The sequence below is a fragment of the Tachypleus tridentatus genome, chromosome 10 (assembly GCF_004210375.1).
Source record: "Tachypleus tridentatus isolate NWPU-2018 chromosome 10, ASM421037v1, whole genome shotgun sequence".
In the NCBI taxonomy this organism is placed as follows: domain Eukaryota; kingdom Metazoa; phylum Arthropoda; class Merostomata; order Xiphosura; family Limulidae; genus Tachypleus; species Tachypleus tridentatus.
Window position 1 is genome coordinate 76,759,359 of NC_134834.1, and position 13,570 is coordinate 76,772,928.

The window sequence follows — 13,570 nt, forward strand, 5'->3', positions numbered from 1 at the left end:
TATCCCACTGCCTCCTTGAAGTGGATTCCTGTACATGGTGAGGGGACCTCCCAGAGAATGTTCTGTACTTTACCTTCTCTGGGATTTGAACATCCACTCATGTATTTGCTGTGTATGGCAACCTGTGAAGGAGAGGAGAGGGTCTAACCTTAACACACCACTCTCACCTTGAATTCTTGTAGATGGGCAGCCTTGAGGTGACACCCCCAGAGTCATTTGGGTGGTCCACTTGGACAAGAGTCAATTGAGTATCAGTGTTGAATGTTCTTAACAGGTGTTGTAGACACTGTCTGATGCTGGTGTTTGGGTATAGTGCTCACAAAACCCTGACATTGCTGCAATGTACTTGTTTGGTACTGTAGTTTGTTCCCTCGTAGGGCTCTGTGGTAGGTGGCGACAGTGGGTACTGAAATGTATTCCCTTTATTATGGATACCCCTATCCATGAAAAGTATTGAGAGAAAAACAGATTACTGGAAAACAACTACACATGGACGACTGTTGTACAGTCACCATCACAGTCAGATTCTGTACCTAGATTTCTAATCATGCATTCCTTACTGAAAAATCCTTTGGGCAATTGTCTTTTTTTTTTTATTCAGAAAGGATCAGAGGACTTTTTGACTCCCTCAAGTCAGTAACAAAGTTACATTCCAGAGATATTTTGGTGGAAACATCTTCACCACAACACACTAATCTTCTCATGAATTCAAAGAGCATTGGGTATATACCCATCAAGGTTACTCCCCATGCAATTTTGAATTTTTCCAGAGGAGTTACAGCTGAGAGGGATTTAAAGAACATTACTGAGTCAGAGATCATCACTGGTTTCTCCAGTTGAGGCGTTTCTAGGGTGCATGAAATCTCCACTTGTAAAGATGGAATAATGCCATGTACAAATGTAATTATTTTAATGTTCACATTGTCGCATCCACCTTCCACTATTAAAGATGGATACTTAAATTGTAAGGTTAGACCATACATTCCAAATTTTCTTTGATGTTTTAAGTGCCAGAGATTCAAACATTCAATGATCTTTTGTTATGAATCTTTAACATGTGCTCATTGTGGTGGCAAGGACCATGATGCCTACAAATGTAAACTTGAACCACACTATGTCAACTGTAGTGGTTCACACCCCTTGTACTTTCATTCTTGTCCTAAATGAGTAGAAGACAGAGGTACAATGTTTGAAGACTGTTGATAATATCTCTTATCCAGAGCTCAGAAATTAATGTTCCTCACTCCATTCCACTGCTACAGTGGGAATGCAGACAGATTTCTATATGCCTCCAACAGAGTAATTTCCAAATCACCTCAAGAGTCTCGTGAACCTTCTCTACACCTCTACTGTTTGGAACTGTCCCTCCTGAATGCTTCAAAACTTCAATCCTTACCACAGAATCCTGCCTGATGTTATTTTTTCCTTTCTTGGTCAGTTAGACATGTTTTTTCAGAACAGATGATCCGCCATTGTTCCTATTGGTCTTCGTATAAAGGAGCAATTGGATCACCTGGATCTGTCCTTGGATGACAGTGTTGTATCCACTGGTCAGCCTATCCCACCATGGCTTATTACTACCCCAAGTGTTACCTTTCTTTGAGTCATCTGAGAAAGTCAGATACTTCTGATTGGAAGTACTGTCTTGCATTTGCCAAACATCTTTTGAACCATCCTTCCATTCACTTATATGGATGGTTCAAAATCAGGTGACTCTCTTGGCTCTGCCATGGTTTGGTGGTTGCACACAGAATCCCCTCTACAGTTTTTGTGTTCATTGCCAAATTGCATGCTATTTCTCATGCCCTGAATTAAATAAATGCTAAGAAGTACTCAAATTGTACTATTTATACAAATAGGCTTTCCACTCTACAGCCCTAGAATCACTTCACGTTAGTTTTCACGATGTCCAAAACTGATTGGCCTGTTTATCTTTAACATCTACTTTTATCCAGTTCTTTTGGATACTGGGCCATGTTGGTTTTCATGCGAAGGAGCTTGCTGACACTGTTGCTAAGTCCGTCTTCTCTAATGCTATCACTGCCATGGTTGTTCCATACTATGGTCCTGAATTCAAGGCTTGGCTCCACACCAGTTGACAGTCGACTTTGATTAAGCAATGTGATAACAAGCTTTTTCAGATAAAACCCTCTATTGGACTTTGGCTGCCTTGTTTCCATAACGATAGGAAGTTGTCCTAACTAGCCTACACATTGTTGTCAGTTTTTTAACTCATCGTTTTATTTTATCTGGGACTGATGCACCAATGTGTGACACTCAATCGATGATTAACATTAATAACATGAAAAAGGATTACCAGGTCTTCACACGCATTTTTAGCAATTCAGTAACTTGTACTATTCAGTTTTTCGTTATAAGGCAAACGAACTGACCAAGAACCAACGAATGAACGCCAAATTACCCATTATTAGCAAACTCTAGTCTAAATTCTAACCTAAGAGAACACAGTTATTTAAACTCTGATCAGATTGTACTTACTCAGTTGCTAATTCCAACAAGTACTAGAACCACAAGTAATTATAATAAGTTATGAAGCCAGTAAAATTGTGTGAACATAAATTATGTTTCCGCATAAGCCTGAAATCAAAATATCAATATAAATTTACAAAAAGAACGCCCATACTCATCCTATTCTTTCACTACTATCACTAAATTATTCATTTCAAGGTAAACGTTTTATCTCACGGAAGTTCCAGTACTCTAGATCTTTTAAATACATAAATAAAATGTCATAAATATTATAAAACACTACGATAACCATTTTGTGTCAACGTATTGTAAAATCAGAAATGTTTAGAGTTCTTTCATATATTAAGCTAATAATTTCATATTTCTTGAGTTAAATATTATAATACTTTACAGGCTCATTTATAACAAAAGTTATAGATTTATAGGGGACAGATAAAAAGCAGTTTTCCTTGAAAATGTTAATTTGTTATACCTTTTATTAGATGACAGTTTGTTTGTTTGTTTTCGAATTTTGCGCAAAAATACACGAGGGCTATCTGCGCTAGCCGTCCCTAATTTAGCATTGGAAAACTAGAGGGAAGGCAGCTAGTTCTCACCACTCACTGCCAACTCTTGGCCTACTCTTTTACCAACGAATAGTGGGATTGACCGTCACATTATAATGGTTGCAAGGCTGAAAGGGCAAGCATGTTTGGTGCGACGGGTATTCAAACCCGCGATCCTCAGATTACGAGTCGAGTGCCTTATCCACTTGGCCATAACGGACCATTCAAATGTGATTCCAAATCCTAATTTTAATACTAGTTTTTGTAAATACCTGAATTTTTCATGAATTTAGTTGCAAAAAGTATTGAACACCTGCTGTAGTTTCTTAGATCTTCTTGTTACAATTAACCTACAAAATGAGCAAATAAGTTTCTCAGCAGAGGACAAACAGTACTAAATAAGTAAACAGCAGAGATGCAAACTATTTCAAATAGCTGAGCGTAATGATTGTAGACAAAGCCCTTTATCATTTGCGGCTACTAGGCCTGACCAATGTCTCCAAGCTGTTTATTATTATTATAACTATTATTATTTATTACTGTTATAGATTGCTCATTGTGATTGTGTTTTGTGTATTTAATAAATAAAATAAAAAATTATTTTGAAATTATGTCTTTTATTTAGTTCAGAGTAACAAACATACTGGTAAAACAACATTGAACATGCATAAACAGTAAGCAGAAAAAGCCTTTGTGTAAGGACTAGTTTATATCATGTTTATAAGACTTATTGTAATAGTTTTGTAGCTGTTGCAGCCTTTTCTTTCATGAGAATATCTCTGGATGGTTGGGAGTTATAACAACACTGTCCATTTGACTGCACACATCTTGTGTGTTATAATACTGCTCAAAAGTGAGGAGCTCAAGTTTGGTCCGAACTTGCTTTTGTTTTTAGACACTAAACTAAATATCCTTTCACTGTCAGCATTAGAATGGAAGATTATAAGAATTCCAAGCATAATCTTTCACGGAATGTCATACTTCTGGTTGCCATTTCCATCTTTAACTGTAGACAGCTGAACCCAAAACTTGTCAACATTCAACTGAAGGACAGTTTCTGAAAAAGTATCAATTTGATAGTTCAAATATTGCCCTTCCAACATGCCAATAGTGTCGTGCTCATGTGTATTGACAAGGACAGGATATCTGTCCGTGAAAAAGCGTAGAGAAGAGAAATCTTTGCTGACTTTCAGTTTTGGATCAGCAACCTCTGTGTGAATCAAAAGTTCATCATTTAGAGGGAAATGTTCATCATGTAATTTGTAGCTGCAGTATAGTGTTTCTCAACACTGGTGTAGAAGCCGATCAGGTCCAGGTCCTTTTCATATTTAACAATGTATTCCTTGGCAGCATTTCCAATAGAAACTGCCTCATCAGATTTGTGTAAGGATTCATTGTTGTAGTCAAGTTCAGTGATGTTACCTTCAAGATATTCTGGCTTGATGTATCTGACAAGTATATTTTTAACTTGTGTAATCAGAGTTCTATGCATAATGTGTATGCAAGGTTCTTCTCTTTGCAATATCAAATTGGCTTACTCAAATAGAGGAATTGCAGACTGAAGAAAAGACAAAATAACAAGTTCATTTTGTTGTCCATGAAAACTGTTAACTTATCTAACTTGCTCTACGCATAACTTTTCTTGGTTACTTTCTTGCTAGCTTTCGTTTTCTTCTCCTTTTTCATTGATTGTCTTTTCTTTAGTTCAAGGTCAGACAGCCTAAACATGTATTGAGTTATATTAAATGTTTCTTTATCTGCTTTTGGAGCCTGTTGTCTTGTGTCCCTATGTGGCTGAGAGGATATTTTGACTGTGTCCCTGTGTGGCTGAGAGGGTGTCTTGACTGTTAAAGTCTTGCTGCCTCACTGAGCTGCACGTTTAGATCCTTTCGAATCTAGTTTTTCTTTTCACAGTGAAAATACTTCTTTAATGGCTTCCACATGTCCAATATTCTGTTGAGGCACACCCCAAGTGATAGCCATCTGTGTTAACAAGTTGTAGAATTTTTCTTGTTTCTTTGTCATACAATCCTTGAAACTCTTTTAAATGTTGTTTTCTGCTAGCACTTTTGTCCAGAAAATAGTAGATATCTATCAATATATCAGAAACTGGGCAGGGCAGTTCTCTGAAAGCTTTCTGGGCAGCAATATTCATGAGGTGACAGGCACAACTCATGATGTAAATGCTAGACTATCGTCTTGAGATGTGTCCCATCACACCTTTACCAATACCAGAAATAACTGAGGCATTATCTGAAGAAAAAACTAAGACAGTTTTCCCATGGAATTTTCCTCATTGTCAGTTTGTGGTCCAAAAACTTGAAAATATTCTCTCCTGTTGAAGCTTCTTTCCATTCCACCATTGTCAAAATCGTAATGATTACGCTCAAGTCGTAATGGTTGGCATATCTGATACAGGAAATGGTAAGTCATGATTGTCGAATATATTATCAACTTGTAACTTCAAACATTTATTTACGTACCACTAATATCCCTCTAATGTTAATGGTGCATTTTTATTTCTTGTTTGAAATATAAAACAACAATTTTAAAAACCAACTTAGAATTATAATAAAAGGTAAAAACAAACAAATGAAAAACCAATGCTCACTTATTTCTATGTGGAATAATATAGATTACTAACACAAATGTTTTATACTGTTTAGGCTTGCACACTTCATCTTACACTCATTTAGGTCAACAGTGTAAATGTAAAATTAACGCAGCGATTTAACATTTTATTCTACCAGTGACTGCTTAACAAAGCATAATCGTCTTGGATAAATTGCTTAATAAAATAATAACTATACCTGAGCATTCAATGAATGTTTATGTTCAAACCAAATTTATCAGCGATCCAGACAACCTTCTTAAAGCCTTTGGCCCTGGTGATATAAAGTCAAAGGTATAATTTGACCATTTGTGTCAAGTCTTGCTGTTCAAGAGTTTTGTCCATTTCGTGGATAATTTCAATTTTGCAAACATTATAGATACTTTATAGTTCATACGGACTATTGGTACCATTTGCTATCTTATTTATCTTCACACATGACACATGTTCCTGTGGTGTATATTACCGTCCAACTTTAATGTCCAAAATTTGGTGAGAAAAGACAGTGGTAGTATCATATTCAAGATGTTGGTCGCACAATGTTAGTAATATGGAACGTGTAATATGAGTTTTTTACTTGATCATAATTGAGGTCAGTCTTTCTCACTGTGAATATTTTAGCTAGGTCCGTGAAACTTCACATTTCTGTGCACATGAGTGAGCATTTTCCTGGCTTTATTTTCAAATATGCTTTATTAAGCTACTTGTTACCTTTCAAAATTTCTTAGGCATAGACTTGAATATATAACCAAAAACCAAAAGGTCATTAAGTTAAACCACTCATCTCATTTATTGCAGCCCCTTCAGTGTATACCGTCATACATTAGTCTCTTAAAAGTGATGGATGTGTTACACCAGTCAAATGGCATGATGGGTGATTTATACTAGATATTTTTTTTAGCTATATGTAATCCCAGCACTGCCCTTTTCGTCCAACTTAACTTGCAAGTAGCCAGTATTGAACCAATGGAAGTATTCTAATACATTCAGAAATATATCTGTTTGAAGTAAGAAAAGGTACAGAAATAAGCTATCGCATTTTTCTGTTTCAAATTAACACAGAATCTTGGCATACATTCTTTCTTCCACAGGAGGCAACTAGACATTATTTCAGTCTGTATGACCATTTTCTTCAAAATCTGCTGTATTTAAATTCTTGCAATGTCCGTTCAGCGTAAGGGAAGTCAACGTGAAAGCTGGTTTATTGGAGTTGAGCAATACAGTCAACTATCTATACCATATAGACGTATTTAAACTAACAAGTTGCTAAGACGTTTTTGCTGCATTGAGTCTAGGTTGTTTACATAATAATCATTCAATGATCTCAAACTTGCTGATAGTTGTATACATACATTTGGCCATCGCACAATTAATGCGACCCAAGCATTACCACTAACCTTTTTTATTTTGTATTTTGCTTGCCACACCAATAATCATTCCTGCATAAAGTTAGATAGCCAACTGCTCATAATTGCGTAATAACACTAGCTACATTACCTCTGTTGTCATGTAAAGTACGGAAAGTTTCTTTTTCAGTGTCCCACTAGACCACAATAACAGCAGATGCTTTACCTCTTCCATCTTGCAAATTGTCCATAAGCATCGTCATCATTGTTTGTGACATACACTCCATGGGCAGATTTAGGTAGCTTTTGTCCATTAACAGAAATATAGTGTGGTTACATTACAGTGTTAGATTGTGTAGAAATCCGGTTAATCCTTCGTATGACTTCTACCTCAATATGATTAAAGTGTCTGAATAGATTGGTCTGTCTGTGTTAAAGCCATTTTAGGTGTTTCCACAGCCTTTTTCCTGTCTGATGACTATTTCTAAGTTCCTGCTTTCTTAAGATGAGGATACTCTTCACACTCAAGTTGTGCCTCATGGCTTTTCTTGAAAATTCTTTGGTGAACTTGTTCACAAATATATCTTCTTAATCTGCTGTTGGTATTGCAGGTAGACATTGAAAAGGCATTGGTTATCCACGTAAATGGCCAGACTCTTGCCTGGTATTGCCTTGAACTTAGACCAACAGATCGCTTGATTCTCTACTGAGTTGTTGAACTGGCATTACAACTCAAATAGCATTGTGTCTCAATTATCCTATTGTTTCTTGTTTATTTGCTTGATGGAGCCCAAGGCTGATCCATCCAGACTCACAATTAGGTGTTAGACTACTTGCTTCTGAATCTTGCCATTCCAGGTAATTGTCTGTTTGAAACACTGTAAAGCATGTTCTAAGTCTTCTTTTTCTGCTCCTTTAAGCCATTAGATTGAAATATTCTTTGTTCTAATAATAAAATCTCTGTTGTGGGCCAAAGCTTCTATCTTGCATGTTCTGAGGAACTGTTTGGCTGAGATGCAGCTAATTTAATTCGTGGTAGATGTATTAAAGGATCTTGATATTCGGGCGTTTCACAACAGCATGGTGAAGAGTTGTTCATACGGCTCTGCATCAAGTTTTGACACGAGTACAGTATTCATAATTGCAGGATACTTCTATTTCAGATAAGCCCACTACTGCTCTTTGGTTCACTCAAAGATACTCTTGTCTCACCTAAATTGGAAACAACCCTTGGCTAATGGATTTTTTCTGCCAGAAATATTTTTAGTCATTCTTGGTTTTGGGAGGTCTTGTTCAGAGACAGAGCTGTGGTACTCTAGCTAAAAATAACCTAAGCGTCTTTTAGAGACACTCCAAAGTAGTTTTAAAATTTTCAAACACCATTTATTTGTTCCAACATTGAGTTTTTACAGCAAGGTTTGATCAAATAGACTGGTTGCATTAGATATTGGCTGATCGTTTGGAGTCTTCTGCTGTATGTTGATCATATCAGAAATCTTTGCAGCATCATATTGAACTTCTCCTGGACTTAATTCTTTTCTCACACAATTAATTATCTTTCTATAACAGTAAATTTTCCTTCTTGGTGTAGAATACTTTAAATTCGTTTAAACTCAAGAAATCAAGCAAGAGTCGATACGAAAGTTAGCAAAGTAACAAAGCTTCACAACAAATTCTATGGTTACATTTTTTCTACTTCCTTTGTAGCATTTTCAGATGAAACTGATTTCTACATAAGTAAATGATAGATATTGTTTATAATAGGAAGATAATTTAGGAACATTGCAAAATAAATCTCAATTTAGTTAAATGATTAAGTTTTAACCTAAGAAAATAAACAGAATTGATACACGATGTAAAGCGAAACACAATATTTATTTATCAAATTCGCATCTGATCTCGAAGAAAATAATCTTTACCGTTTGTAGACGTCAGGATTACCAAATGAGGTAAATATTTTCTTTCGCTGAGTACCATAAAAGGACTTTTACTGGCCTCTATACCAATTTCAATATTTTTATCTCTAACTTCTTCAAACGTAATCTGGTTATATTATTATTAAACATAATTTTAAATATTTGTTTTAATTATTTATTTTACAGGAAGAAAATATCCTTCTATATTAACATGTGTTAAATAATGGCTATCAAACTGATTTTCTAACGAAGACTGCACGCAATTTCTTAAACAACAAATTTCAGCCACCAGTCAATGTACACCTTATCCTTTAATCTCACCTTATTTTATCCCTTCCTTTTATGAGCTCAGAATCCCTGTCAATTAAAAACAGCTCTCTTGCCTAATTAAAACCTTTGGCCCTCAAATTCAGTTTAGACTAACATAAAGATTGATTTAATTGAATACCTATTTCATTACAAAGAACAAGTACCTAAACTTCTATGTTTATGACTCTTGTATAAAGATACGTGTAGTGACTGTAAGGTCACGTACATTGGCAAATTGAAATGTCACTTAAAGCTAGAATTTGTGAACATTTAGGAGTACCTAACAGAACCAATGTTCCATTCATCTATTTCTATACATTTTGAAATCACAGGTAAAAATATCTCATTTAACGATTTCTCTATCATTATCACAGGATCTTTAGACCTTGAACTCTACATTAAAGAAAGTATTTTCATCGCCAAATCTCTTTAGAGCGAAAATTATTCTAAACTTTCATACTAATTCAGTCACTGCGTAATATATATATAAACATTGTTATATTCATTCACGTTCACTTTTCCTAACAACTAAATAAACTAATGATTATGCCACTTTATATTATAATTGTACTAATACTCATCTTTGTAACACAATTTCCAAATTTCGCTGATGATGGAATAATTTAATTCGAAACGTTCAAACATGTAAGTAGAATGTTTTATGTTTTGTCAACTGTCTTCATCTTCATTATTAAACAATATTTATCTTCACTGCAAAGCAAAAAAAAACATAGTGTATACTTCTTTGGATACTGAGGAGCCATCTTTGACTGAGTTAATAAATCAATCAGTATATTTTGTATTTTTCAAAACATAGTAGAACTTATAGTAATCCAAAACTTCGTACTAATAGGAAACAGTAAATTAACCAATAATTACTAACGCTACTTATGTGACTGGTTGTTCACATAGAACACATAGTTAAGACTGCAACCTCTAGATATCATCAGCTCGTTCAGTCAAAGACATTGATGTTATTTACCTGTTTTTTGCTAAATTAGGGATGGCTAGCGCACAAAGCTCTCGAGTGGCTTTGCGCAAAATTCAAAACAAGTCAAACTATTTAACAGATTACAACATTATTTATTATTTTATTTCTGTATAAGTAAGCTACGTGGCCGAATGAAACCTAGCATAGTGATATATATTTATAAAACTATTTTATTCCAAGTAATTCTGAATAATTGTGTGAGTTAAGACCCGTCGTAAGATATTTGATCGAGACACCCATTCTTTAGCAAATATTATACATTTGGAAAATTATAACGTCTTCAAAATTCCTCTTGTTTCCAGCAGAAATTAGTTAATTCTTCTGAAAAACAAAGTGGGTAAAGATGAGTCATACGGATCTTGTGTAAGTTCATCAACACTTGCTGATGAAACCTGTGACCTTCAAACTATGGTCTTTGGCATTCACCTCCAATAAAATACCAGGCTTCTGTGAGAAAGTTACTCTTTATAACTGTTTGTTTGTTTGTTTGTTTTGAATTTCGCGCAAAGCTACTCCAGGGATATCTGCGTTATCCATCCCTAATTTAGCAGTGTAAGACTAGAGAAAAGGCAGCTAGTCATCACCATCCCCCACCAACTCTTGGGCTACTCTTTTACCAACGAATAGTGGGATTGACCGTCACATTATAACGCACCCAAGACTGAAAGGGCGAGTATGTTTGGTGTGGCGGGGATTCGAATTCTCAGCCCTCAGATTACGAGTCGAGTGTCTTAACCACTTGGCCATGCCGGGCCTTTTATAATTGATTTACAAAACTTTGTAAAGCTGAACGGGTCTGTAATTATCTGCTACTCCTAAAATATTCTGAAAAACCACTATATAAATATATCTATTGTAAAAACTGTTTATATGGCGATTAACAAAAAGCATATACTTTGAAATTTATTTATTTACTTTTTTATCACAATTAATATTAAATACAGTGAATTGTTCATGAGGATTTATGACTGAATTGATCTTTATTGTAGATTAAACGATGTTAAATGTCTTAGATAAACAATGAAACAGAAATAACTTCAAATAATTTTTATTCTCATCATAGTCAAGTAAAAATACCGAAATCTTTGAAAAATATATTATATTCGCTAATGTACCGACGCCTTCCCTCAAATTTATAAGGTTGAGTACAAGCGGATAGCGTGTGCTTGTGTCTGTTGTTCGCTAAGTGAGCGCTCAGCAGAAAGGAGCATGGCACTTATGGATTAGACACGAGTTTCGTTTGGTTTTTGTTTCACATTGTAACAGTTTGAATGGCAGCCAAATTCAATCCATTCATTCAATCGCCTATCTATTTAAATACGATCTCCAAGTTGTCTGTGCTCGTGTGTCTCTAGTTTCTTACAGTAAAGCCACATTGGAATATCTGCTGAGTCTACTGAGGAAAATCGAACCCTTGATTTTAGCGTTGTAAGTCCGCAAATTTACCAACAGTGGACACTCCGAGTTGTCAAGCTATGCTCTTCCACCGAATTTAATCGAACTTGTTTTAGCCTCACAATTTGTGACTTTATATGTTCAAATGTAAATCAATGTCAAATTTGTGGCCCGCTTTCCGGTAAACCTCGTAAAAGTGTTTTCGCGAAATACCAGGGTCCCCTAAGAGGTTATGTGAAACATTCTCGGAACCAATCCGATTCGTTGGGTACCGTTTAAATGTGTACATGTTTACTTATAGCAAAGCCACATTAGGCTATCTACTATATCCACTGAGGGGGATTCGAACCCTTGATTTTAGCGTTGTAAATCCGAAGAAGTACTGCTGTTACATCGGGAAACCCATCTAGAAGTCGGTGCGACCAGGGGTTTAAAAGTTACGTGACATACAGGCACTGAATCTTATTACATAGATATTTTTTAGAATTATTTATTGCTTAAAGGAGACTCTTAAGTTATTATTAACGTAATATAAATAGATACATTTCACTTACGCTAAATATTTCATATCAGTTATACATTAACTATAGTCACATGTCAGTTCTGTTAGCACAATCATGTCATAAGTTAATTCAAAAACTGAGAACAGGTCACAAGCTGGTTGTAAGAATTAAACCAGTTTACGAGATGAAAAAATTACGAGTATAAGAAGAAGAAAACACATGTCGAAATGAAGGATTTTTTATATACTGTCTCTGTAGATACGTGATGATTTATATACTGTCTCTGTAGATACGTGATGATTTATATACTGTCTCTGTAGATACGTGATGATTTATATACTGTCTCTGTAGATACGTGATGATTTATATACTGTCTCTGTAGATACGTGATGATTTATTTACTGTCTCTGTAGATACGTGATGATTTATTTACTGTCTCTGTAGATACGTGATGATTTATTTACTGTCTCTGTAGATACGTGATGATTTCAAACACTGGCTTCTCATTAGATACACACCTGCTTATCACGAACATCATATCTGAAATATTATTGTTGAATTCTATGTTTTTAAACAAGAAGATAATTCTAGATATTTGTCATATTGCTAACGTATAAGGAAGTTTCAGATTACGTTATCATTGTTGTCCTAAAGCATGGAACTTTCTCCAAAGTTTCTACAACTGTTTGAACCATATATGAAAAGCGAGTTTGGTTAGAGTGATTTAATGAGATATGATTTAGTCTTACTGTCAGCCAGTTAGTCAGATAACTTAGGACTGAAAATACTGAGTTCGTGTTTTGACGAATAAATAGTAAGTGAGAGAATTATTTGTTTAGCAGCTATAGTCAAGTTAGGCATTACGGTGATTATTATTTAATCCATGGACTTTGAAATAGAGGAGTTAAACGTTTATTTTTACCTAATAATCCAAAACAGCTCGACCAGCAATAGAAATCATTATAACCCTTTGCATCATTTGACTAGAGAGTTGAAATAGACCTGCTATACATTACAACCTTACATAAAATATAGCAGGAAAACTTCTGACACTCAAAGATATTTTTAATATTCATAATGCTAATAAAATATAAAAATGAGTTAAATATAAATATATCGTACACTGAACAAGCTGAAAATATCGAACATGTAAATAATGAAACAGTGAAAAAAAAAGTGAAAAGAAAATTGAAACATCTTTGTTAACACTGACTATATGGAGTAAGTTTGACCATAAAATGGATAAAATTGACCCCTACAATGACAATATTAGTGTTTGCGTGACTTCGCAGTGCTTACTGGAGACAAAGTATAGCGGAGGGATACATCACACCGACAGAGCGCTGTCTTTCAGATGTTGTTCAATTATGAAGAAAACGAACCTAAGTTGGTGTTAAAAAATGGATTACATTGAGCTAGGAGAGATACCCTTTTCAGTCTTCTGGCAGAGTTTTGAATCTCATA

The 13,570-nt window shown here is 35.0% G+C and overlaps 1 protein-coding gene across 6 annotated transcripts in view; it reads right to left on the minus strand.

Annotated features, from left to right (window-relative positions):
* Positions 1 to 2,740, minus strand: part of LOC143229630 (ras-related protein Rab-32B-like) — a 38,923-nt gene extending 36,183 nt beyond the window's left edge. For 2 of the 6 annotated variants that reach the window (XM_076462222.1, XM_076462221.1), the window contains exon 1: positions 2,500 to 2,734. The gene's annotated coding sequence lies outside the window, so the exon portion shown is untranslated. Of the gene's footprint in view, positions 1 to 2,499 lie in introns of all 6 variants that reach the window. The other 4 variants (XR_013015966.1, XR_013015967.1, XM_076462220.1 and 1 more) reach the window with 4 other exon arrangements.
* Between the last annotated feature and the right edge of the window lie 10,830 nt (positions 2,741 to 13,570).